The sequence below is a fragment of the Rhinatrema bivittatum genome, chromosome 5, assembly GCF_901001135.1.
Source record: "Rhinatrema bivittatum chromosome 5, aRhiBiv1.1, whole genome shotgun sequence".
Classification (NCBI taxonomy): Eukaryota; Metazoa; Chordata; class Amphibia; order Gymnophiona; family Rhinatrematidae; genus Rhinatrema; species Rhinatrema bivittatum.
The window spans coordinates 89844617-89872312 of record NC_042619.1 but is presented as its reverse complement, the minus strand read 5'-3'; the positions used below and the strand labels follow the sequence as shown (position 1 = coordinate 89872312).

Here is a 27696-nt window from a genome sequence, read left to right as displayed (position 1 = left end):
TTTTATAACTTGTGCGTGCATATGTGCTCATATTATAAAATAGCCTGGTCTTACACACACACATGTGCACCAAATTTTAAGCGGATGCCCGCATGTGCACACAAATCCCAGTTGCACCGCATAAAAGGGGGATTTTAAATGGGGCGCACACCAACATTATTCCCAGTTTTACCAGTTCATCCCCAGTTCACCCAGTCAAGAGATAGGTCCTTGAAACCCCCCTAATTTAATAGCCTTCCCTCAGTTATCCCTGATCCTTAAAGCGCCACAGATCTTCCTATTTTATTTATTTTTTTAACGTACACGTCATCCATAGCAGAAGTAAAGCTATGTGGCAGGAGGCCTCCGTGTACGCCGGAACGTATATGTATTTACGTGCACACCTCTGGTTCACCCCTCGAAATGCACATGCTCTGCTCAGACCACGCCCTGCCCCTTTTGGAAAACTTTCGAAATATGTGCGCTTCAGGAGAGGTACGCACCTTTCTTGGCAGCTTTAAAAATCCGCATGGTGCTCATGAGCCCGACATATTCACGCATCTTCTAATTAATGCGCGCATCGGGCTTTTAAAATTCACTTTCAGATTTTGATTAATGACTTACAGCTATGGGATAATAACAGAGAGTTTTTGAGAAAAAGCAAAATAGGCAAACACGTGCAGGCAGACTCAAGTATGCAAATATGCCGTTCCTATGATCGTTTGCCAGCAAATACGTGACACTAGCTGCAAGCCCTAAGAGATTATGTCTGACTCCCAGATCTGAGTGTATATATATTCTTTCTTGGTCTGATTTGTGTACTGCTGGCATGCCGAAGATTTAAGAGGCAGATGTTAGTGTTTTTTCCTTCGATTATTCTCAACTCCAGAAACCTTACACAAACAGAAATTGTTGATAATAGCATGTGACTAGATATGTAGACCCTGCACAGAAATGTTGGTAAAACAGAAAGAAAAACAGCCCCAAAGAGGCATAATAGTTTTAAAAGTTGGCAGAAGGCAACTACGGTGTCTTGGGTCTCTCGGGTGGGGCTCTGGGAAAGGCAGTGGGTCCAGAGCCCCTTCTGGATTCTGCCAGGTGCAGGGCAAGACCAATTAGGGATGCTTAATCGACAGCCTGCAGGCTGCCCGAGGCTAGAAGAGCCTTGGTGTGGTCTGATGCGGAGCTAACTACAAACCTGGAGGAATATTGGCTGGGATCAGTGAGAAGAGAAAGTTTGCTTGTCTGCATCTTAAGGAACCTGGAGCAGCACTGCTGTGAGTACAGAATACAGACCATTGAGAAGGCAAAGCATTCAGCTACTGATTCCTCTCAGCTAAGACCCACCAGACAGAGTCAGAAACTGTGTGTGTATATATATATATATAGAGAGAGAGAGAGAAACTATATAAAAAGCCTTTACTGGGACTGTGTGGTGACGTAAGGGCCACACATTCCTAGTAGGCACCAAACTGGATTCTAAGGTGAATAAAACTGTTAAACAAATTGCTTGAACTCTAGTCCAAATGAGAAAATGTCCATTTCCTATATATCCTGACAATAAAATCTTCACATAGCATTTTAAACTTCATTCTCTTGTATTTAAAATTTGGATTAGTACTTAGCTTGCTTATACAGTTCAAAAAATCAATCACATAGATATAAAGTCACATGTCAGAGTCCATTTCTATTTAGGAGCAAGCCTGTGGAATCATTGTGAATAGTTCTCTAAGAATATCAGCTCAAAATGCAGCAGGAGTCAAAAGTTTAATGCAGGAATGGCCAACTCCAGTTCCCTAGTGCCACAAGCAGGTCAGGTTTTCAGGATATCCATAATAAAAATGTGTGAGATATATCTGCCTACAGTGCAGGAAGTGAATGCAGATCTATCTTTTGCATATTCATTGTAGATATTCTGAAAACTAGATCTGTTTGTGGCTCTTGAGGACTGCCGCCCCCCCCCCCCCCCCCCCAAACTAATTGTAGGATTTTCATACAAAACAGAAAATCCCATTATGACATTGTAAAACTGGATGGCATGCCAATTCTAGTCACTACATCTCATAAAGAATATAGTACACCTAGAACACGTACAGAGAAGGGCAGTAAAGGTGATTAGCAATACAGAATGACTTCCATTTGAAAAGAAACTCAAAACACTAGGACTTTTCAGTTAATAAAAAAGATAACTGAGGAGAGATATAATACACATTTACAAAATCTTGAAATGTGTCTCATAATAGAAAACTTGGGGATCCACTGAAGAAACTCAGGTCTGAAACAAAGAAAAGAAATAAATTTTTCATACTGCACATAATTAACTTATAGAGCTCATTTCTACAGGATGTTGTGGAGGCACTTCACATAGTATAACCTGGCTCAAAAAGGGATTAGGTACATTTTTTGAAGATGGATCAGATACAGGCTATTTAATAGCAATCAGGAATGTGACTACTAAAAACTGAAAGGGTATGATGATGGATGAACAAATCTAATAACCGATAGTTAACCTCTGCTACATGTGAAACCCACAACAATAAATTAAATTGATTCACACAAAAAATCTTTTACTATAATATTTGGATTCTTTGTACCAACTTACACTCTAAAAAAAAAAAATAATAATTGAGTGGAAAAAGGAACATTCATATCAAACCAAGAACATAGCACATTTAACTAGTCATTGTCCATTTCTAATCATAGTCCCCCCAAAATACACTTTTCTGATGAATACCTCTGCACATGCTGTATTTACCATATACTTCCTAACCAGTAGCAAATCTCTCTTTCGCCACTAAAATAATTGTAAAAGCAGTCCTGGGTCAGTTTGAGGAATTTCTGTCTGATAACAGCTGTCTCAGCTCCTGTCAGTTTGGATTTTGAGTTGGATTTAGCATAAAGATTGCCCTGATTAATTTGGTTAATGATCTGAGATTGGGTCTACATGAGGGGAAGTCTTTTATGCTAATGCTGCTGGACATAACGACTGTCTTTGACACTATTGACCATGAGATTCTATTGTTTAAACATGGGGTATCTGTGTTGCAGCAGGATAGTGCAGTGATTCAAGTTTTTTCTGACTATCTAGTCGGTAATGTGGAAAGGACAATCTTGTCCGCCTAACACAGGGGTGGCCAACCTTTCACACACCAAGTGCCATGAAATCAGAATGCACAATACCAAAGAGCCTTAAGTTTCCAAAAGACAAGGGGTTAGGGGGAAGGTGGGTCTGTCCCCTTCCAACGGTATTTCTCCCTCTCTCTCAATATGCCCACCCTGTCCCTACTACCACTTTCTCTCTCAGTCCTATCCTGTTCTCAAGCCAGTCACCATTTCTCAATCCCTCAACCTTGTCCACACCAGTCTCTCAATCTCATCCTGTTCCCACTATTCTCTCTTGAACCTCCCACAAGTCTCTTTTAATCCCTCCACCCTATCTCCCCAAGTCTTTCAATCCTCCTACCCTTTACCTACCAATGTCTCAATTCTCTCACCATTTTCTCTCTCTCAGTTCCCCTGCCCATCTCTCTCAATTACATTCTGTCCTCCCAATCTCTCAGTTCTCCCACCCTGTCCCTACCACAGTCTCTCTCTTAATCTCATCCTTTCCCCCAGTCTCTCATTCCTCCTACAGGAACCCTTCAAATTCCTTCACTATCTCCACCATTTCTCTCAGTCCACACATCCTGTCCCCACCTATTTCTGACCAGCATCTCCCTCTTTTTCTTGCCCATGCTCTGCCCAATATCTCTGTCTCTCTTGTCCCAATCAGTCTCTCTCAATCCCCCTTCTTCTCCCTATCAGTCTCTCTCTCAGCAACCCAGCATAACATTCCCCACACCTCACAATAGCAATGACAGGGGTGCAGTGGCTCCAACATTAATCCTCTCTTCCCATCATTTGTGCTACTCTGCACCCCCTGTCCTCATGCTCTGTCCACCTTTAGTATCTTCTCTGTTCCCACCTCCTCTTACTCTCTCTCTCTCTCTCTCTCTCTCTCTCTCGTTCTTCCCCTTGACCCTCTCCTCCAGTGTCTTCTCTAGCTCTCTTGCATATACACTCCACCATTACCACTTCTGGCTCTCACACACCCACCAACTCTCCAATATTCACCCCCTCTTGCATTGCCCCTCCCTAATCCCCATGTATCTATCTCTTAACTCCTTCCCCATCCATTCACCATCTGTGGCTCTCTCACTTCTCCACTCTAATCACACCTCTAGATTCCGTTCTCTCTCCTGCCCATATCACCTTCCCTGTCTCCCCTTCATCCCCTTTAGCTCTCCTGCCCTTCCTTCCACTTTCACAACCTATGACAATCACCCATCCTCATCCTCTTTCCCCTTGGCTCTGTCACAAACACACCCTCCTTACCTCTGCCCCATCCTGAAACCATTTCTATGTTGTCATCTTCCCCCAATGATCATCACTGACTTTCTTGCACACACATCCTCCCACTGGCTTTCTCACGCCCTTCTACTGCCTTTCCCCATTCTTTTGAACCCCTTGTACTCCCATCACTGGCTCTCATGACCTCTCCACTCCCCCCACATGGCTTCTCATACAGTATCCTCTCCTGGCCCTCTCTCCCTCCCTCCATTTCCCTCACCCAAGCTGTGGTCCCCTCACACCAGTTGCAAAACAGGTGGCAGTGTGGACCTCGGGAAGGAATAGGATGCCAGACAGTCCAATTTTGCATTGCTGCTTTCTGTGAGATGGGAGGAGAAACACTATTCAAACACCCCCCAACTTCCCCACAGTGTAAGCTCTTCCTTGTGCTATTCCCCTTGTCACGTCATTGCTCTCCGAAGCATTCATTTCCTCTTGCACCACTTCCCCTTCAAGCATTCAAACCACTCTTTTTTTCCCCCAACATTCATTTCATGTTCTGCACCCCAAAGTATTCATTAACTATATTCACCCCCCTTCCCCTTGCCACAAATTATTCTGGACAGACTCCAGCTCTCCTTCCTCCCCTTTGCTGTCAGCTGAATCTCAATTCTTGGAAGCATAGTGAGTTGCCAAGCTTGGGGCTTTGTACTCCAGTTCCTTCCCTTCAGACAGCAGCTCAAAGAAGAGCCCTCTGCTCCAGGCAGCAGGTGGGCTGGGGGTTGGATAAGATGGTGAGAGTTGGAGCAGGGTGCTGACTTTTTCTTTGCTGTCCTGTTGACTCCAGCCTTACTCCCTTCCTTCCCCACTTGTCATCCACTGCTGCTGATTGCAGAAGGGGAGGAGGAGAGGAATAAAGCAGGACTAAACAGGGAAAAACCCTCTGCTCCAGCCCCTCTCTTCTGTCTCTGCAGCAATCAGCATCACTGTGAGATCAAGAGGGGGAGCGGGGCTAGAGCAGAATGACTCTTCTCTGTTTTATTCGATTATGTGTGCTTCCATCTCCAGTCCCTCCCTTCCTGCACTCTGCAGTGCTGCTCAGTTCCCAAGCGGCCAGGACAGCAAGAACCACATTTTGTACATGAAAGAGTCACACGTGGCTCCCGAACCACAGGTTGGCCACCCCTGCCCTAGCATTTTAGAATGCAGGGCTCCACATCTGCCATTGCCCTATTTTGGACATTGTTAGATCATTTGGTTTCCAGTCACATTGTTATGCAGATGATTTACCAATTTTTCCCCCCTTAATTTTGCCAACTCTGTCAGTACTGTTAATACATGTCTGAAGATAGCCTTGGACTGGATAAAACTGAGTAGACTGGTGCTGAATGTATCAAAGCCCAAAGTTCTTGCAAATAGTAAGACAGCGGGTTAACCCAGGTGATTTACATATCTTTTTGGATGGGATTATCCTCCCCATAAAATACTAGGCGAAAAGCATGTGAGTAGTCTTGGATTATCATCTTTATTTTGAGAGTTATAAATATTTCATAGGCCTATAAGAAGGCATGGTACAAATTATGACTTGTTTATTCTTACAAGCCATTCCTTTCTAGTACACAATTAAAACAGTTGTGTATTATCTGGTCTTATTCCTAGTGGATTATTTATTTATTTTTATTTATTTATTTATTTATTTATTTATTTAACAACTTTTAATATACCGACGTTCGTATGGCACATCACGCCGGTTTACAAGTAACTCAATTAAAGGAGGAAATTACAATGAACAGGGGTATCGCCTTTGTGGTTGGCATTCCCTTGAAGGCCTTATGAGGTTTTAAATTGATACAGAATACAGCTACTAGATTATTGTTTGACTGTAGTATAAGGAATCATGTGATCTGATCTTATCTAGCTTCCACTGACTTCTGTTATTCTTCAGGCCTCTCTTTTTTTTTTTTAAACATTCTTTATTTATTCATATTTTCCAGGCATGTAAAGCTAGTATACAATAACAAAACAAATACCACACTAGGCAGGGAGAAAGAAAAATACAGTGTACAATCAAAGAAGCAGCATATTAAGACTATGCATAGAATGAGTCCAAATAACATTCAGATGTCTTCTGGAAGCCTGCTTCTTCCAGAAGGAGTTTAGCTAAATTTTTCTCAGGGGGGGATGCAGTGACTGTCTGTGAGTGGTGTTGGTGCAGGGTACCCCAGACTAGTCCCGATATGGGTAGTTAAAATTGACCATCTATCTGTTTGCTGGATGAGGTAATATGCATTTGAATTGTGCAATTTCTTGATCTGTTTTCTTTAGGGTTGTTTTGTTTATTGATTTTATTGGGTACAGAGGGTTAGACTAGCCCAGGATTATGGATTCATGTATAGCCCATATTTCAGGGTTCAGATTGAAATGCTCAGGGGTCACACTCAGTCCAGGTGGCTAAGTCCCTGTATATAGTCACAAGTCTATAAGGTTCTGGGGCATGGATTGTCCAAATTGGGGGGAAGGTTGACCTTTTAGGGCCCAAGGCTGCAGGGAGGAAATCTCTGTCTCTCTCCAGGTGTACTCTCTGCTGAATTTGCTGCAATATCTCGGCTTGGGTAGCAATAACACACTCAACATACTAGTGAAATCCTAATTCCCTTCTCCCAGTCAGGAATGGTGGCAAAATTTCCTCCTGACAAAAAGGAAACAAAACTCTTCTCAAAAGCCCAAAAAATCTTCCCAGCTAAAATTGAATTTTGGCAAGTCTTGGGGGGGGGGGGGGTTCAGGAGCGTGGGGGATTGTACTTAATTCAATTTTAGCCGGGAAACGAATAAGAATTAACGCATGTACGTATCTGCCCCCCGACGAATACGAATCCCGAATGCTACGTATGGTGTCCCTCTGCACATCCTTACAGGGTAGCAGCGATGATAAGCTTCCTTTGGTAGTCGAGTGAATAAAAGGACCCATAGTCTGAGGTACAGGATACCCAGAGCAGGATAGGCCCTCGAGGAGTGAGTACCTAGGAGCACCGAGGGTACCTGGAATAAAGCAGACAAGACCCCGAGGGGCGGCTGTCCTGATGGGTAGGCAGAATACCCCCAGAGGGTGAGTAGAAGCGAGGGGCCCCCAAGGAGCATGTACCCAGAGCTTCAGTAGGTAGCAAAATACCCCAGAGGGTAGTGAGGAATTCAAGCGAGCAGCTTAGAAGCGGTCAGAGTAGCAAAACCGAAGTCCTTGCTAACTCATTGAATTGGAGCGGAGCGGAGGTTTAAATACCCGGAGGTACTGACGTCATGCGGTGGGGCCACCCCCCGAGGTTCCCACCATGACGGGCTTAAGAACGTGCTAGCGTGCACGCCCACGCCATAGGATGCCTCAGGAAGAAGCATGGCGGGACGCCCATGCTGGCTCGGAGACGCCGAGGCGTTCGGCAAACAGCAGCGGAGGTAGCCATCCTTCTGAAGGAGGAGGAGAAAGGTGAAAGAGAGGTGAGGCAGAGCGGTCGCAGCCGTCTGCGACCAACAGACGCAACAGACACCATGCAGTATACTTTCACAATGTCACATGGCGGTGCTTCCAGAAGAGATGTATTTACACAGTCTGTGCTGGCACAACTGGCTGTGACCTGGCCCCATAGAGTCTTAAACTGGGGATAATCTCATCCAAGAACAACAGGATATGGAAGCTTGGGAAGTATACCCATTTCTAAATTGGCTTGCCCTGCCAAGGTCATCAGTAAAACCTGACTGGATGGACACTGTTGCTAGTCACCATGTATAAAGGTTAGTGTCACCTTCTTCTTGTAACTGGTACACCCACTCTGAGATAGCTCCTTCCAGATTAGTTTTTCCACATCTTTAATCTAACAGAGTTTAGGTAAGGATTTCATCCAGCTCAGCTAGAATCACAAAGTCCTTAAGTCCCACACGAGTGACATCCATGAAGTTACAACTATGAAGCTTCACTATATTGTGCCCCTATTCTTCTTAAAAAAATGCACTCCAAATCTTTATCTTCTGGCCAGGGACTGTAACACTGCCTTGGGTTGTGGATCTTTTCTGTTGTGGTATAATTGGTGCCACCTAGTGTGTGAACCCACCAAACTTGCACTGACAGCTGGTGGAGAAGCCCTTGGGTAGGACTGACTGGAGCTTCGCCTATACCAGCCACCTTGCTCACAGGTTGAGCCCTTGGGGTCTGGCGGCCGGCAGGTCTTAAGTGGGTCCCTAGGGCTACCCAGGAGTACAGCATCAGAGTCCAGGCTAGGGTCAGGGCAGGCAGCAAATGGCAGTGATGAAAAGCAGGCCAGTGGTCAGGGCAGGAAACAGATATTACAGACGAGAAGCAGGCCAGAGGTCAGAAACCAGGGAGTCAGTCCAAGGGAAGCAGGGAACACAGAAGAGAGGAAGCCAGAACAGACAATACAAGAAGGAACAAACAGAGGAAGGACAAGGGACACAAGAAGCAACACACACTGGGAACACACAGAATGCCAGGGGACCTGTTGCTGAAGCAAGTGGAGTCTGAGGAGCCCTTAAACAGGGCTGCAATTAATGACATCTTTGGTGGGTTCTACAGCTCATTCCTGTCACGGGTCCTTTAAGGCTAGAGGCGCCGGACACTTGCTTGCCTAGCAGCGAATAAGGAGCAACAGTAATGGTGGTGCCCTGCCTCGAGGAGGAAACTGCAGTGTCCCGAGCTGTGCCCTTAGACTGGCATCGTCGTAAATAAGAGACGCGGTTCATAGGTCCATCCTGCAAATTGCAGTGCGTAACAGGGACAAACTTTGGCAATGTTCTCTTTCCCTCCACAATAGGCGCATATCTGTGGGGCCTTTTCTTCTTTAACTTCAACACTTTCTATGAAAGATTCTTCATTCTCCTAGGACAAGTAGGATGGCAGTCCTCACAGATGGGTGACATCATCAGATGGAGCCCGGCACAGAAAACTTTTATCAAAGTTTCTAAAACTTTGACTGGCACACTGAGCATGCCCAGCATGCCACTATCTGTGCATCCACGTGGGGTCCCCCTTCAGTCTCTTTTTTTCCGTGGTGTTAGTTGCCTTGCAGTGGTGGAGCTCTGCTCTTATAGTGTTTTTTTCTTCAACTTTCTTACCCAGTTTTCTGGTGTTTTCAGCATTGGGTCCCTCTTCTCTGGTTGGTATCCCTCCAGTGGCATGGTAGGTTTGTTTATACCTTTCATTGTGGTCGATTCCCAGCATATCACTCCTCAGTGGCCACCGGCCATCGACCGCTTGCTGGCTCTTTTTCATGTTGTCATCCAGTTTTCAACGGCGCCCCCAGTGCCCACGGACCATGTCAATTACCGATCCACACGAGGTTTGCATCCTCTGCCTGGGGATATCACACAACATCCTTGGATGTTAATTGTGTGATCAGATGACCCCCCAAGAGCCGTTGTGCCTGGCTGGATAAGATGGAGAAACTCTTTGGCCCCAAAAAGTCTGCTCCATCCACTCTGGCATCAGAGGCGTCAATGCCTAGGGGCTGGGGGTAGCCGCTGGACATGTTGTGCCTGTCCACGCCCCCTGCGGGTTTGTCCGGGGAGAGAGGGAGCCAGTGATAGGTCATCTCCGGTGTTGACGCTCTCAAAGACATCGGGCTCTTCAGCTTTCTTGGCACTGGGGAAAGACCAGGCTGAACATCGCGAAAAGTCCCACAAGCACCATCACTGGTCACCATTGGCGCACGACTCTGGAACCAGTGAGGCAATGGCAGCCGCCATGCTGCCACTGAAGTGACCTCGTGGTAAAGAGGCCTCATCTTCTGGCCACATGGGAGTCCCAGGTGTTCCTCACCAGTATTGGTGCTGGGCACCGAGCCTCTTCAGGGCTCCGAGGAGGCTCCGGTGATGCCTTTTCCTCCTCCTCCTCCATCAATCCTAGCTTCACTGGACTTCCAGAAGGAGTTGGACTGCAGGGTCCAGATGGCGGTGCTCCAAGCACTGCAGGGTATCGAACCGCTCCTGGCACCGGCCCCCATGCCATCTCTTTTGGCGCTGTCTGAGCACTTAATATTTGCTGGTTTTGTGTGGGCCATGGCAGAGTCAGTCTTGTTCCAGCTCTTGATGGAGGAGTACTCCAGACACAAAATGCTAGAGGTCCTCCAATTTGTGGATGCACCTAAGGAGGTAGTGGCTGTGCTGGTACATCATATTTTCAAGGAATTGTTTGTCCGACTTTGGGGCACCCTATTTTGGTACCTCCGGTGAACTAGAAGGCCGATACTGTATATCTAAGAACATAAGAAATTGCCATACTGGGTCAGACCAAGGGTCCATCAAGCCCAGCATCCTGTTTCCAACAGAGGCCAAACCAGGCCACAAGAACCTGGCAATTACCCAAACACCAAGAAGATCCCATGCTTCTGATGCAATTAATAGCGGTGACTATTCCCTAAGTAAACTTGATTAATAGCAGTTAATGGACTTCACCACCAAGAATGTATCCAAATCTTTTTTGAACCCAGCTACACTAACTGTACTAACCACATCCTCTGGCAACAAATTCCAGAGCTTAGTCTTAAATGTGCTACTTGCTAACTTCATGGAATGCCCCCTAGCTTCTATTATCCGAAAGTGTAAATAACCGATTCACATCTCCTCATTCAAAACCTCTCATGCTCTTAAAGACCTCTATCATATCCCCCCTCAACCGTCTCTTCTCCAAGCTGAACAGCCCTAACCTCTTCAGCCTTTCCTCATAGGGGAGCTGTTCTATCCCCTTTATCATTTTGGTTGCCCTTCTCTGTACCTTCTCATCGCAACTATATCTTTTTTGAGATGTGGCAACCAGAATTGTACACAGTATTCAAGGTGCGGTCTCACCATGGAGCGATACAGAGGCATTATGATATTTTCTGTTTTATTAACCATTCCCTTCCTAATAATTCATAACATTCTGTTTGCTTTTTTGACTGCTGCAGCACACTGAGCCGACAATTTTAAAGTATTATCCACTAAGATGCCTAGATCTTTTTCCTGGGTGGTAGTTCCTAATATGGAACCTAACATCGTGTAACTACCGCAAGGGTTATTTTTCCCTATGTGTAACACCTTGCACTTATCCACATTAAATTTCATCTGAGATTTGGATGCCCAATCTTCCAGTCTTCCAAGGTCCTCCTGTAATGCATCACAATCCGCTTGTGATTTAACTACTCTGAATAATTTTGTATCGTCTGCAAATTTAATAACCTCACTCATCGTATTCCTTTCCAGATCATTTATATATATATTGAAAAGCAGCCTATCATGTGTTTTGAGAGGCATCAGTTTCCGCACCAGTCCGTGGTGGTAGAATCCACCCTCAAGAAAGCGAAGAGGTCTCGGATCCACGCTTCAGCTTTTCCAGGCCATGAACACAGGGCCTTGGGTGTCCTGGGAAAAAAGGTTTTCCAAGGCTCCATGCTGGCGGTCCATATTGCCTGTTACCAATTGTATATGAGCCAGTACTCCAGGAACCTCTGCAAACAGATTCAAGATCTGTCCGATCCGCCTATGATGTCTTTGAGTCGGCAGCGAGGGTAGCTGCGCTGGGCATAGGTGCTCGGCGCATGGCCTGGCTTCAGGCCTCTGACTTCCGACTGGATGTGCAGGAGCGTCTTGCAGACTTGCCCTGCACTAAAGAGAATCTCTTCAGAGATAAAAAAAAAAAAAGAATCTAAAGTCTTGGCTATTCACCCAAGCCTTCCACGAGAGCTAAAACTTGATGAAGCGATAGACGGTATCCATACCACTGTACATACGTTTTCTGATTTTGTATCCTGTTTCAGTTAATCTTGTTTATGTATGTCCCCCTAAAAGTTCTTTGTCAACATGTTACAATGTATTCTGCCCCTGAGGCGACAGTTCAGTTCCATGTAAACCGGTGCGATATGTATTGTATACAGGAACATCGGTATATAAAAATTAAAAATATAATAAATAAATAATAAAATTAAGGAGGCAGTGGCACAGCTCAAGGATCATCATGCTCTTCAGCATCTCTCAGCCAGCACATCAGACCCACAATCTGCTGGCAAGAAATCTTTGAGGCAAGGACTCAGACGCCCTTTTTATCATCCGAGGAAATACTACCCTCCAGCAGTCAGAGCAAGATCTGAACGGGTGAGGCCTAGGATGTGCACTCGGCAGCCACATAATCCTCAGACACAGCCAGCACCTCAGCAGGGCCTTGCCACTGGGTTTTGACTGGCTGCGAGGGAGTGTAAGTCAACCACCCACCGGATTGATGTTTATTGATGTTCCTTGAAGATAACATAGGTTTCTTCATCGGTGAAAGGACTTTAACTACATGCAACTTCCTGCTCCTGCATTATTCAGTGGTACAGATAACAAACACGTTTTTGGTTTGAGACTGAGATCATGTCGGCGGTCATCTGGTACTGTTCTTTTGGATTATAAATGTCTAAAAACTTTATCCATGTGGAATTTAAATGTTTTTGTATGTGTTTTTGATTTTGGTGTATCATTTTTTGGCTTTTTTCTTTTTTCCATTTTTCTTTAATTTTTTCCCCTTCTTTTTCTGAGGATACAGTTGGTGTTTTATGTTCATCTGTCGTGTTTTGTGTATTCAAGTGAGTGATAATACTAGTGAGAAGTGGTACTGATAGCCTAGTGTAGTGAAATGAGTGTTTAATAGAGGGATAGATACTGTCTGGTGAATTGATTAATATATTAATTTTGAACAATAAAGATTTGAAGTGTTTAATTGATGAATGTGAGCTACTTTTTAGAGACTGATAGTTGTAGGTGTCTTGATTGCATATTGTGAGAACAGTTTTGAGCTGCTGTTTTTAGTTTATTTTCATAAAAAGCCAAGTTTTCAAATATTTCCTCAATTTAAGATAATCCACTTCATTATGCTTCATAGTCTGAAAGTCTCATGATCTCCAACCTTATAATAGAGGGGGATAGAAGTGCCATTAGTTCCTGCTGTGATAGCTGATAAAGAATAAGAAGGCTAGAGAGATATTGTGGCTTTTCTCTATTGATTGATCGAAACACTTATGGACCAAAGCAGAAAAAGCACAACTTTGTGTCTTTTTTGATGAACTGGCCTTGAGAAACACCAATTACAAGATGGAATAAAATTCATTAACTTATTATACCAGGGGGTTCCTTACCAGGGGGATCAAAGTAGGAGTCTTACCATAGGGATCAAAGTGGGAGTCTGGAGGAGACCAGGGATCTGAATCAGCAGTCTAAGGATGAAAGCTGCATTGTGGAATGTGGCCCACCAAGCAAGGCACCTGAGTGGGGTCTTCACCCACTGCCATGGCCATTCCCCATGGATTGAGCCTATGTGCGCAGGCTGTAGCCAGTACTTGGTATGTCCAGCGAATACCTGAAAGCCCAGGTGGGCCAAGGGCATCAGGGCCTTGGCATAATCGGGAACCGGGATGGAACAGGAATTTGGCTTGGATTAGGAATCAGGGCTAGTCAAGCAGTGTTTCCACAGGCAAAGACCAGAAAAGGTGTATCAGGCAAGAGCTAACTGAGGTCCATATACGGTATGCTGGCGAGCTGAATATTTTAAAAATCTTTTGGACTATGTTTGAATAGAACCAGTTAGGTTTTTATTTGGCCTTGTGCAGCCAGATAACTTTACGTATGTATTCATTTATTTCAAGCATTTGTTAGCTTCCTAATACTCAAGGTCCTAAATGGTGTACAAATAAGACATTCATAAAAAACATATGTATATATCATCATCATATGAACAAAAACTGACTCCTAATAAATCAAAACTGAATCCGTGACTGAAGTCCATGCTCATCAAAACGCCTGTTTAAACCAGAGTGTCTTCAGCATCACCTTGAAAGTCCTCAAGTCAGTGCTCAAGCAAAGGCCTTCAAGTAAAGAGTTCTAAACGGTAGGGCCTGTAACCAACAAGACTAATTGGAGAAAGTTCTTTTTCACTCAACGCACATTTAAACTCTGGAATTTGTTGCCAGAGGATGTGGTTAATACAGTTAGTGTAGCTGGGTTTAAAAAAGGATTGGATAAGTTCTTGGAGGAGAAGTCCATTACCTGCTATTAATTAAGTTGACTTGGAAAATAGCCACTGCTGTTACTAGCAACAGTAGCATGGGATAGACTTAGTTTTTGGGTATTTGCCAGGTTCTCATGGCCTGGCTTGGCCACTGTTGGAAACAGGATGCTGGCTTGATGGACCCTTGGTCTGACCCAGTATGGTATGTTCTTATGTTCTTAAGACTCTATCTCTAGTCTCTGCCAGTCGAGCCATCTGCACTGAAGATACATCTAACACCATATGTGGAAATGAATGTAGAAACTATAGTGGATTATATACCTGTAGCATCGCATTGGCCCATGGAAGAGAGTCCAGACTAAGTAGTTTATGAATTAATAATGCCACCTTGTACTGAATGCACTATGCCACCGGTAACCAATGCAGGTCGTAAAGCACGCTCTCTAATTTTGTGTCCTGAGATAACTCATGCTGCAAGATTCTGAAGTATTTGGAGTGCTACTTAACTGGATATCTTCAGCGATATCCAGTTAAGTATCACTGTGAAACCTAAAAAAAAAAAAAAATCCTTTGCGAGCCCATGGCCTGATTCCCACCCTTCTCCCCAATATGTTTTAACAGGCTCTGCTAGGCAAAGCAGCCCTCAACCCACAAACACCACCTAAAAAGAAATTTATTTTTAGGGGGTCACAGATTGCCCTAGTCCCTCCTTCCCTGGTTTTTTTTTTTAAAATGCCTCCCTGCTCTCTCTCCCACCCTCCACCTTCCTCAAAACCTTTCTCCCTCCACTCCACCCCACTTTGGACCCCGAAAACCCCTGCTGGGAATGAGGTAATCTCTTACCCACTCCCAGCTCTTCCAGCATTGTTTTGATAACACAAGTGCTGGGAGAGTAAGTTACCCGCAGCTAACACTTCCAGTGCTGCTCTGACTAGCAGCACTGGAAGCGTAAACTGCAGGTAACTTATAAGGTCCATATTCAGCCTCTGTACGACTGTGCAAATTACCCGGTTATACATTACTGGCTAACTTTAGGACAGCCCTAGGACCCAATTACAGTTTGCCTCAGAAAGAACTGGCTAACTCAGAATATTGGAGTTAACTTATATGGCTAACTCCACTCCTCCCCAGAATGCCTCCTGACTACCCCCAGAATGCCCCCATCTTATCCAGCTAAATTGTAGCCGGATAGCTAGTTACCTGGCAAGAATTTTGCTTGATAAGGGCGGAATATAGCCAGGTAAGCCATTTAGATGGATAACTGTTACATTATCTAAATGGCTATTGAATATGGACCTCTATATTTTTAAGCCCATCAGAACCCGAGCTGCCATATTCTGTACCAACTGCAGTCTAGCAAGCTGTTTCTTCTCTAAGCCACCTTGCAATAGTCAAGCTGACCCAGAAGTAGATCTTGAATCACAGTAGCCAAATGCTTAGTAGACAGATAAGGACATAAATTCCAAACTAACTGCAATTGCCAAAAAGATGTTTTTACAAGGTTGTCAGTATGAGACTGCATCATAAGCTCAGCATCCAGAGTGAGCCCCAAACTCTTTAACTTTTCTCCTAACCTGTAATTGATAGCCAGCCAAAGAAAACGTTGGCAGGTCAAAGATCATATCAATTTTTCTTTTTACCCAGAAAGAAATCCATCTTCTTGGGGTTCAGAATTCATTTAGGGGTAGATTTTCGAACATTTGTGCACGTGTCCATGTGTGCGCCCTTCCCAGCGCACACACATGGATACGCCAATTTTCTAACATGCACGCACCATGCACGTATGTGCGGGCGGCGTGCGCAAGAGGGAGGACTTTTTCAGTTTCCGCATGGCGATGCATTCGGGCCTTCCCCAGTTCCCTACCCCCCTATCTAAACTCCCTCCCTCTTCCCCTCTCCTCTCCTCCCCACCCCCTAAACCCTACCTTTTTTTTTTGTTTTTTTCTTTGTTTCGCAACTTACTTCAGGTCCCGAGCTGAAGTAAGTTGCGCGTGCCGGAGTCTTCGGGCAGCCAATAATGGCACTGTCCCGGCCCGACCCCGTCCCACCCTTCCCCGCCCAGAACACACACACCCACCCCCCCCCCCAGTCCACCCCTTTAAAGAGGCCCGACGCTTATTTGCGCACCGGCCTTTACGCGCGTGGCCGGGCGTCTTCAAAAATTTGCCCGGTGTGCGCAAGGCCCGGCCACGCGTGTAAAGGCTGGAATTTGCACGTGTAGGGCTTTTAAAAATCTGGCTGTTATTATGTTCATGTGATGTTTTTCTCAGTATTGTTGAGTGTGCTTATGTAAAGGCAGGGGCAGTACGTGCAGAGTGTTAACTGGCCATGCCTTTGCACATACTGACATGCCTGTGCAAGCACAGTACTATCAGAGGCAGGGGCAATATGAATGGTTCGCCTTTGAAACAGACAGCAGCCTAGGGAAGTACGGCAGCACGGTAGAGAGCCCGGTCTCAGTATACAGTAACACGGGAGATTGTGTTGGTGTGGTAGGCAGCCTGGGACCCAGCAGACAACAGTACAGGGACATGTGAAAGCATCCTGAGAGGCCCAGACCCTGGCTGATAGCAATGCAGGGATATTTGGCAGCAGTGTGGGGGATTAAGCAGTACAGCTGCTGTACTGGATGGGCCAGAGAAACTTATTGGGTGAGGTACATCAGGGAAGACATCAAGAAGTGGTATAAGCATGCAGGAGCTACGTTTACCTGTCATATGTGACAGGCACTTTCCGCTAGTGCTACTATGTTTTGCAGTTATTCTTGCCCAGTAAAAGCTGTATTATTGGAACCAAATGGAGCCTCAGGACCATATTAATGTATGAACCCAAATGCATGTGCAGTAAGGAATTTTAGGCTTTTCCATTCAGCATAGAACATATTCACATTACCCAGAGAATACTTTTGTAACCCCTGGGCTAGTGACCCCTCATAGAACCCTAAAGACCAAACCTTAAATAAGGGTCAGACTGATAAACTCCTTTCTTGATGTTAATCCTCTCTGAAAGTCCAGAATTCCCCATCAGAGGGGGGGATGGGGGGGAGATGATTTTTTTCCTGGGCCCTGAGCATTGTTTATTAGTTAACTCAGTATCAAAGTCTCTTGTAAACAGTACTAATAATCACAGTGGAAGCTTTTGGAGGTTTCTAACTTAACTTTTTCTGATTAATGATGGAAAGTTAATAAAAAGGTTAAGTTACAATTTCCTGTTATTTACAATCCATTTTATAGCTTCATATCTTTTAGTACAGGGATCCCCAAACTGTGGAGCTCAGTTTTCCGACCTGCTATGCTTTTTTTTTGGTGTGATGGACAAAGATTTTTTTTTAATGCAGGGCAGATTTTCGCAGGGCCCACCAGCATGAAAAGAGGCAGTGGAACAGGCCACCACTGATGAAGGCTGCTGGTGGGGAGACCAGGACCTTCCAGAGTGAGAAAAGGAGGTAGAACTGGCTGCCACTGATGAAAGCCACTGGCAGGGCAGACCAGTTTGAGAAGAGGCGGTGGTACCAAGCAACTCTGATAAAGTCCGCTGAAGGGGAGGCCAGGCCCTGACAGCATGAGAAAAGGCGGCAGGACAGGCCATTGCTGACGAAAATTGTTGACTTTGTGTGGGAATGAATGAGAGCCTGTCTCTGTATGGGAGTGACAGCCTGTGTATGTGGGAGTGAGAGAGAGCCTGGCAATGTATCTGAGTGTTTGGGAGTGAGAGAGAGAGCCTGCCAGTGTGTGTGTGAGTGTATGTTTGGGAGTTAGAGAGAACCTGTCTCTGTGTTTGGCAGTGAGAGAGAGCATGTTTGTATCTGTATGTATGTTTGATAGTGAGGAAGAGCCTGTCTGTTTGTGTGTCTGTGTTTGGGAGTGAGAGAGAGCCTGTCTCTGTATGTATGTGTGTGCAAATGAGAGTGAGAGAGAACCCATCTGTGTGTGTGTGTATGTGTGTGTATACACAAGAGCCCACCTTTGTATGTATGTGTATAAGAGCCCATCTGTGTGTAGGAGTGAGAGTCTGTGTGTGTGTGTCTGTGAGGGAGTTTGTGAGAATGAGAGCCTATGTGTATGAGGGGAGAAGGGAAGAAGACAGAAGGAGAAACAGAAAGAGACTAGAGAACCTGACAAAAGAATTAGGAAAAGATGAACAAAGGGAAAATGGAAAAAAAGAGACCAGGACCAACTGATTAGAAAACTAAAAAGAACAGATAAAAGTTAAAAATAATTTATTTTGATTTTTAGCAATTGAAATGTGGCAACTTTGGAAATTGCATTTCTTATATTTTTTTGTATTTTTTTGTATTTTTTTGTATTTTGTATTTTGCTCATTCTTCAGTATTCCACTGTTCAGGGTCTGGTTTCTCAGGCTTTCCATGTTTGTAGTCGCTTATTCTGTATTAAGAAATGGGTTGGTCTGCGTTCAGCATGTGTTACTGAGGTATAGTATTTCTGCTAGCATGTTATAGTCTGGCTTATTTGTTCCCCCAGTAGATAATATATTAGTGTTCTAAGACCTGCTTTTTCTAGTGTTCTAGGGCCCTGTTTTTTCATAGCAAGGTTGCTCTGTTTGAATCCTGAAGGCTAGTACTGTTATGTTATAGTATGGCAAGGTTCTAGGTGTTTGTGTTATTTCACAAAATGTTTTTACAGTGGAGGAGTTTGTTTTGCCATTATTGAGGTGACACCAGAATTTTAATATGTTTTTGCATGTTGGGTTATAATGTGAATTAAGAACATCACATACAAAGTTTCCATACTGGGTCAGACTGAGGGTTCATCAAGCCCAGCATCCTGTTTCAAACAGTAGCCAATCCAGGATACAATACCTGGCAAATACCCAAAGAGTAAATAAATCCCATGCTACTAATCAGTGGTTATTCCCTAAGTCAGCTTGACTAATAGCAGTTTATGGACTTCTCCAGGAACTTGTCCAAACCTTTTCTAAACCCAGCTAAGCTAATTGCTTTAACCACATCCTCTGGCAGTGAATTCCAGAGCAGAGCAGTCCTAGTTCTGCTCTGCACCTGTTGCAAATCTTAAATTCTTTAACTCTTTATTCATTAAATTTTAAATCAAATATTTAAAATATTTGACAAAGGAAAAAAGACAATTTACATAGTAATGAAACAAAAAAGGAAAAAGAGATATATGAAATTACATCTGTGTAAATTTGTCACAATTAGACTCCAATAATAGGTGGGGGAGGGAACAGGAAAAGGCATAGGGAATGGCTATAACATAAATCTAAATAGAACCAGATAAGGATGGAAGCTACATAGCAGAAAACCACCCATTCTTGAAGAAATTCCACTTAAAGAGGGAAAGAAGAAATCACAATACCTCCCTCCCCCCCAGTCTTGCATCTAAAAATTACTTAAGCTGACTAGGATAAAAAAAAAATTGAATCTGGAAGAATCAAGAGTTATCACACATTTACGTGGATTGCAAATAATGCAAGTGGCTCTTAAAGAAAGAACAGAATCTTTCGTGTCTAAAATTTCCTCCTTCTTTCCTGTGTTGCTTTTGATATCTCTGGAAACATCCAAATCTTCTGACCTATAAATAAAACATCCTTATTCCAAAAATAAAGATGAAAAATATTATCGCGATCTTGCAAAAAAACAAAATTCACCATCAATAGAGTAGCACGGCCAATCACATTTCCTTCATCATAATTTTCAAGTAACTGTGTTAAGTTAATAGGTACATCCATCACAGCATTATCCATTGATCTTTAGGAGCAGGAAGAAAAAAATATTTTTTCCATAGAAGGCAATGCAGTTTCTGGGATCTTTAAGACTTCTTTCAAATGAGCTGAAATAACTCAGAAGGTGTATTAAGAGAAATCTGTGGAAACTTCACAATTCTCAAATTATGAGATCTTAGAGAATTCTCAATATTTTCAATTCTATAAGAAGAAGACAATAGGTCTTTAATAATATTAACCTGAATGTCTTGGTATATTAACCTGAATTTCTTGAACCTTAGCAATAGACACTTCTTCCTCAAGCACCTCCTTCTCCAGAGAACTAAGACAGGATTCTTGAGATTGAAAATTATTACGTAAGTCAATAGTCAGTGAGACTAAAGATGTGACAGATTTATTAATGGACATCATTACCATCCATAGAGAATCCAAAGTGATGACTGAAGGTTTAGCAGGAATATCCAAATCCAATACAGCCACCAAAGAAGCCATTGTAGACAAAAATGAGTCTCCCCGATTCTCAACAGGTATATCAGCTGACAATGTGAGTTGTGTAACAGTTCTCACAACAGCTTTCTGCGAGTCCTGAGACTCCCGCGACTCACCCTTCAACAACTGACGCTGATCCTGCGCCAGTAAGATGAGCGAAGCAGAGTCCTGCAATGAAAGGGAGCCATTTACACATTTAACCACTTCGGAGAAAACACCAACTGAAATGGTGGCTCTGTTAGAAGGGTGCGGAGTGGATTGGCTATCCGGGCTAAGAGAGACTTCAGCTGCCGACGGGCTGGTGTCCCCAGGTCCAGCCATGCTGGGACAGGATGCTGAATTATGGGCTGGTAAGAGTTCTGGCACAGTTGTTTGATGCAGGAAAGCTGGCAATCCAACAGCCTTAGCCTGTCGAATAACTCTTTTCCGTTTCCCCATAATGATAGATGAAACAGGCAAAGTTAAAAGGAAATCACAGGAAAACTTCAGGAGGTGCACCGAAACACATCTGCTAGGCAGCAGCCATCTTGGTTTCCTTCTGCAAATCTTAAATTCTTATGATTGTTGTGATTATTACTGTTTTATTGTACTTATGATGTTCTCTGTCCTTCTGGAAAAAGGATTCATAAAAGAATACATTGATATTCATTTTATTATCTGATTAATTGGATGTGATGTTTCTGTTATGAATTCTTTGCTTTTTTACATGATATTCTATGGTGGCAGGGGTTTATATACTCTGAGAGCTCAACATTTGAGGCTCCTTCATGGGGGAGATAAAACGCACACTACTACTACTTCTGTTCCGCTTATAACAAATGGAAACATTTGCTTTAGTAGAGATCCTTTAGGCTGATTACACTTTTTACAAGTAAGCAGCATTGCTATTTCAGTGATGGTTTCTTGCTCTTTGGGACTTTTAGTGCTGGCTTTAACTCATATGCAAAAGGGATGGAGGATGAGATCTGAGGAACAGACCTGCATGTCACTGTTGCTTGACAAAGAGTGTTTTTTACAGAGGTACTCTAGAAGATAAAGTTGTATGGGTTAGACTGGGTTGGAACTCAGAATTCGACTCTGTCATTCCATGTTTACTCATAAAATAAAATAAAACCAAGTGTAGCAAAGCTTTAATCATTACAGTACAGCATATGCAGCAAAAATGGGACTTCCGTGGTTTTCAATACAGAATCCAAAAGACAAATCGTGAAATAATACAGTGAATCACCGGTTAAGTAATTAGAGAGGGAGGGTACATTTTGTTACAATAAAATACATTAACTGGAAGTGCATTATTGGGATTGCAAACATTTTTTCATAATTTGGATACCTCCCTGAAAGTGGGAGAAAAGGGTGAGAGCAGGTTGTAGATGTGGTATAATTAAATCTTCGTCTCCGCCCCCAGACTCCCTCCACTTCCTCACTCACACGCGCGCACACATACCTATATGACCTACTGTTGGGCAAGAATGCAGCGCTGTCCATCTGCATCATTTCAGAGCTGTGCTTTCATGTATTGATTGGAGCTATAAGCAAGCTACAAGCATTGAGCATGTCTTTCTACTTAGTTTATTTTTGGATTGTAAAACCTAATAAGACCTTTGACTCTTGCCTTGCTGCTAAGTGAAACAATATTCTATTCCCCTCAGTGTGGGATAGAGAAGGGGAAAACATAGTTCAAAGACCACCCATGAAGACTTACAGGTAATGCATGTGATTTCATTCACCGGAGTCTGTCCATTTCTAATGGGGGAGAGGGAAGAGAAGGGTTGAACCAGACATACAAATATGTGTGAAGTTATGGAGACAGAGGCTTCAGACTAGTTAGATGGTGCCTAGGACTAGAATTAAACAAATACCATTAAATGGAAACATAACAAGTATGTATTAAGCAGATGCCTTCCTATTGGAGGGCAATAATTCCAGTTCTATTTTCCAACAGTGAAATTATTAGCAAATTATTATTGAGCGCAGACATTGAACTTAGTAGATGCTTGACTGAATGACTGGGAAAACAGATGATAAAATATTTCAACTTAATAACATGGATTTACCACATAGAAAATGTTTATAAACCATGCCTCTCATTACAGAATCGGCTTCTGTGTTTCTTAGTTGCATTAGCAAATGTTAACAGCTTTTCAATCTGCCATTGAACTTTGCTGCTAAGTCATGGTCGTTTTAAGAGGTTATAAAAGGTGAGAATGTACAAACAAGCCATTACAAGATTGCTTAAACTACTGTAGGCTGCAGCCTAGAGCAGAGACCACACATCAACTTTGCTTCAGGATATTCCAGTCCTCCTCCTGTCAACAAATTATTTCCTGCTGTCTGGATTTATAACAGTACAGTCCTGTTTCTCAACCTAAGATGCTAGGCAGATTTGAATTGTTGACACACAGTATAAAAATCCACACATTTCCACTTGATGAATTACATTTTGAGAACTAAATTAGTAATAAATCAACCAAATGATTATAGTGCCTTTGAATTTTTCTGCAAAACTTTGCTATCTGATGGATCTCATAAAACAGTGAATGTGCAAAATGAAATGTTGAAAGAGTGGTTATGGTCCAGACTTGCTGTAGCAGGAAATATTCTACAAGAGGGGGATATGATAGAGGTCTACAAAATCATGAAAGGAATTGAACAAGTTAATTAAATTGGTTATTTACTCTGTTAGATAATAGAAGGATCAGGGGGCACTCCAGGAAGTTAGCAAGTAGCTCATTTAAAACAAATTGAAAAAAATATTTTTCACTCAATGCATAGTTAAGCTCTGGAATTCATTGCCAGTGGATGTGGTTATGGCAGTTAGTGTAGCTGGGTTTGAATGGTTTGGATAAGTTCCTAGAGGAGAAGTCCATTAACTGCTATTAATAAGGAATAGTAGCTTGGGATCTAATGAATGTTTGGGTACTTGCCAGTAGAGATGTGAATCGTGTGCCCGATCGTCTTAACGATCGGGTTCGGTTAGAGGGGGGAAAAAATCTGATCGTGGGTGATGTGGGTGATGTGAATCGGAATTGGTTCCGATTCACATCGTTATTTTTTTTGTAGTGAGGCCCGACCCTGTTAAAATTAACCCCTTACCTTCCCCCACCCTCCCGAACCCCCCCAAAACTTTTTACGATTACCTGGTGGTCCAGTGGGGACATGGGGACAGATTTCCCGCTCTCGGGCCATCGGCACTATTTTGGCTGCCACTCAAAAATGGCGCCGATGGCCCGATAAAAAAAAAAAACACCCGACCCTTTAAAAACGACCCCTTAGCTTCCCCCACCCTCCCGAGCCCCCCAAAACATACCTGGTGGTCTAGTGGTGGTCCCGGGAGCGATCTCCCGTTCTCAGGCCGTCGGCTGCCACTCATAAAGATGGTGCCGATGGCCCTTTGCCCTTACCATATGACAGGGTATCCGTGCCATTGGCCGGCTCCTGTCACATGGTAGGAGCACTGGATGGCCGGCGCCATCTTTAAATATGGTGGCGGCCATCTTTAAATATGGCGGCGGGTTTTTTTTTTATCAGGCCATCGGCGCCATTTTTGAGTGGCAGCCAAAATGGCGCCGATGGACCGAGAGCGGGAGATCGGTCCCCGCGCCCCCACTGGACCACCAGGTACTCGTAAAAAGTTTGGGGGGGTTCGGGAGGGTGGGGGAAGGTAAGGGATTTGTTTTATAGGGTCGGGGTGGGTTTAGGGGTTTTTTTGGTGTGCCGGTTTTCCCCGCCCTCCCCCGATTTACGATTTTTCACGATAAATCGGGGGAATTTCTATTGTATCGCGACTCTTAACAATTTTTGACGATTTAAAATATATCTGACGATTGTTTTAAATCGTTAAAAAACGATTCACATCCCTACTTGCCAGGTACTTGTGACTTGGATTGGCCATTTATGGAAACACGATGCTGCGCTTGATGTACCCTTGGTCTGACCCATATGGCATATCTTGTTCTTATAGACAGTCATAATGGGGGTTGTAGTGAGTGTACATGGGAAAGACTGGAACATGCTGGGAGGTAACTGGGACATACAGGTTTATACGGGGAGGTTACTGGAAAAGATTGGAGGGTAACTGGTACATACAGGGCTATACAGAGTGGTGGGAGTGCATATTAATGGGACATACTTGTACCTACTGGGGGATGGGAATCAGTGGTGGTACTTCACTTTTCAATATGACTACAATTTTCTTATGGATACTAAGTTTACCATGGTTGAAGAGGGAGAGCGAACAGAGGAGGAGGTACCCCTTATATAGGGGGGGGGGGATCTCTCAGAGAAGGAATCATGCACATGTTATATATTCGACAAGGAACCATACTCTTCCTATGCCAGCAGTTAGAACAGGACTTTTAACCTACCACCCATAAGGACAACACGCTGCCAGTACAAGTCAAGGTCACTACTGCTCTGGCATTTTTCACTACTGGCACCTTCCAGTCTGCCACCTCCATATATACTGAGCAATTCTTGGCAGTTTTATTCTGGAAAGCAAACCACTATATATTCTTCCCTTGGAGCAGATGTCAACAACAACAAAAATCCTGACTAATTTCTATCAAATAGCATTCTTTCCCTTCCATATAGGGGGCTAACAATTGCACACACATCCCTATAAGGGCACCAGAGGAAGATAAGGCCATCTATCACAATTTCAAGGGCTTCTACTCCCTCAATATGTAGGTGGCTGTGATGCCAAGGACATTGTGCTCAGGTTTTGGACATCAACATAACTGCAGGTGGACCTGCAGGACTTTGTGGCAGCTGAGAAGATGGGCCAGCAGCTGTGGTGAGCTTTTCCTCCTCAGTCACCTGTTTCCTCAGAGCAGTGGGAGCATCTCTCTCTGGTTGAGGTGGTGGTGATGCTGCAGAATGTATGGGTGGAGGTGATGGTAGCATTAGAGGAGGTGGTACCATGATAGGTGGTGGTAGAGAAATAGGTGGAGCTGGCAACAGTGCAGATGGGGCTTCAGGCTAGGGAGGGACCACCTAGCCTAATGGTACAGAAAAAACTGGTGTGGCTGCATCCTGTGGGGAATCACATAGTAGGGAGCAGCTGGGGCTGTGGGAGCCAGAGAGACATCCTCTTCAGCATCTCCCTCCATACTTCAGTTTGGACCTCTGTTGCAGTATGCATGCAGTATAGCTTCTGCTACAATCTCTGGACCTCTTCCCTTATAACATTTCTGAGGTCCTTCATTTCTTCCCTCACAGCATCCAGGAGGCCATGCATCTCATGTCTGTCTAGCAATCTCCTCCACCACTCTGGAATTAATGGTGATGATGCAACTCTCTGCAGGAGTGACCTGCACCTCCTCTTCTCGAGGAGAGATGAGCTCCTCATCTCCTGCTGGCCACTTGAAAGTTGCCTGAGATCAGGGGTCAGTAAAAGAGGAGCGGCCATCTGGGTCTTCTCCTCCTCCTCCATCACATCCTCTGTGGATCCCTCTTTGCCTCTGTGTCCTTCAGGAAGCAGTCAGGCAGCACTTGCGAGTGCCACCTTATACTTCATAGGCCACTTTGTCCCGGGCAATTAGAGTCATAGCCAGGCTGCTCCCTTGCATAAAGGAAATGTGTACATATTTTAAATATTCAAATAGCCATACTATGTGTGTATATCGCTTCATACTCAGTGGATCTTCCTTTTTTCCTAACAGAACAGCTCTATGATCCCAAACATAGCTCCTCTTGCTACACCACAAACTATATAGAAAGCATTCCCATGGTACAAATATATATACCTGGAAACACTTGTTAATCAACAGCATACTAAGGCAGAAAGATGATTCACTAAATTCTGTAACTCTTAAAAAGGGTTGTGTGCATTTGGCAGCTAAACTCTTGAATGCTTGGCTATCAGATTTTGCACCAAATGATATTTCAACCACAAAACATTGCTATATGTAAGGGCTTGGCCAATTGTGTACCCTAACAAGATTTCCTGGCTCCTCACTAACATCCTGTATGCTGGTCTGAGTACCCTCATCAGGACCGTGGTTTAATCAGGCCTAATATGTAGGCTTTCAGCATAGTGGTTGTTTGCAATGTAGGTGCTGTACTTGCCAATTGGGTGGGGTGTGTTCCCTGAATGCCAGCATAGGTAAAGTATCTTCACAGATGAAGCTCAGAGGAAAGTAGAAGAAAAGTTTTCTAGATAACTTATGGCAAGTGTAGAAAAGTGATGTAGTATAAAGGGAAGTGCAACAGGTAAGGCATTCCAGAAGGGAAAAGTTACCAGACTCTGTTTCCACTACAAGCTATCCTAATCAGTAAGGTGCATGAACATGACATTGGAGACTAAAAATGGAGCTAATTATGGCCTGGATTTATTTATGAGAGAGAGAGAGAGAGAGTGAGAGAGAGAGAGACTAGCCATAATGCCCTGACCCTAGATAGGTATTTATCTCTCTATGGGAGGCCCACCTAGTAACTCGAGGTGAGGTTAGGTATTAGGGTAGGGGTTAGGGGCCACTTTGACATTCAAAGTGAGACGTACGAACAGAATAGTGCTCTCTTTTGAACATTTGATGACCCTCGGAGTGAGGAAACTCACCCAAAGATGAGATTTGTGCAGTGTTCTCTCAGACTCTCTACCTGGGTAACATCAAGCTACGTTGAGAGAACATTGCACAAATCTCATCTTTGAGTGAGTTTCCTCGCTCTGAGGGTCATCAAATGTTCACAAGAGAGCACTGTTCTGTTCGTACGTTTCACATTGAATGTCAAAGTGGCCCCTAACCCCATACACTAATACCTATCTAGGGTCAGGGCATTATGGCTGGTTTCTCTCTCTCTCATGCTCTGGGTGCTTCAAACTACCAAAACTGGCATCCGCAAACCACATCGCAATGGGCGATCAGCAGTAACGCAAGCTATCGCACGGCTTAACGCTCCTGAAAAAGTTGTAGCTAAAATCAGTGTTAAAGCCATGCGATATGGCTTCGCAAAATGGTAAACCCGCCCCTAACTCCTCTTTTTTGGATTTGCATCGCACCATACGATATGGTGCTATCGCATGAGTGAAAGTCGTTTTCGCATGCGTTAACGGGGCTTTTCGCATGCGATAAGCCCTTAACGCATGTGAAAACGCCTTAACGCATTATGATAAATGAGGGGGTATATTCTATGGGAGGAGGTGGTTGGGGGGGGGCCAGGGTGTAAGTGGTAACTGTCCCAAA

At 44.0% G+C, this 27696-nt stretch overlaps 1 protein-coding gene and 1 long non-coding RNA gene across 2 annotated transcripts in view; both read left to right on the top strand.

Moving 5' to 3' along the window:
- ATP8A2 (ATPase phospholipid transporting 8A2) overlaps positions 1-27696 on the top strand; it is a 1219142-nt gene that overhangs the window by 540684 nt on the left and 650762 nt on the right. The window lies entirely within an intron of this gene.
- LOC115092076 overlaps positions 1142-27696 on the top strand; it is a 58683-nt gene continuing 32128 nt past the window's right edge. The window contains exon 1 of the long non-coding RNA XR_003856899.1: positions 1142-1256. This is a non-coding gene — a long non-coding RNA (uncharacterized LOC115092076). The remainder of the gene's footprint in view (positions 1257-27696) is intronic.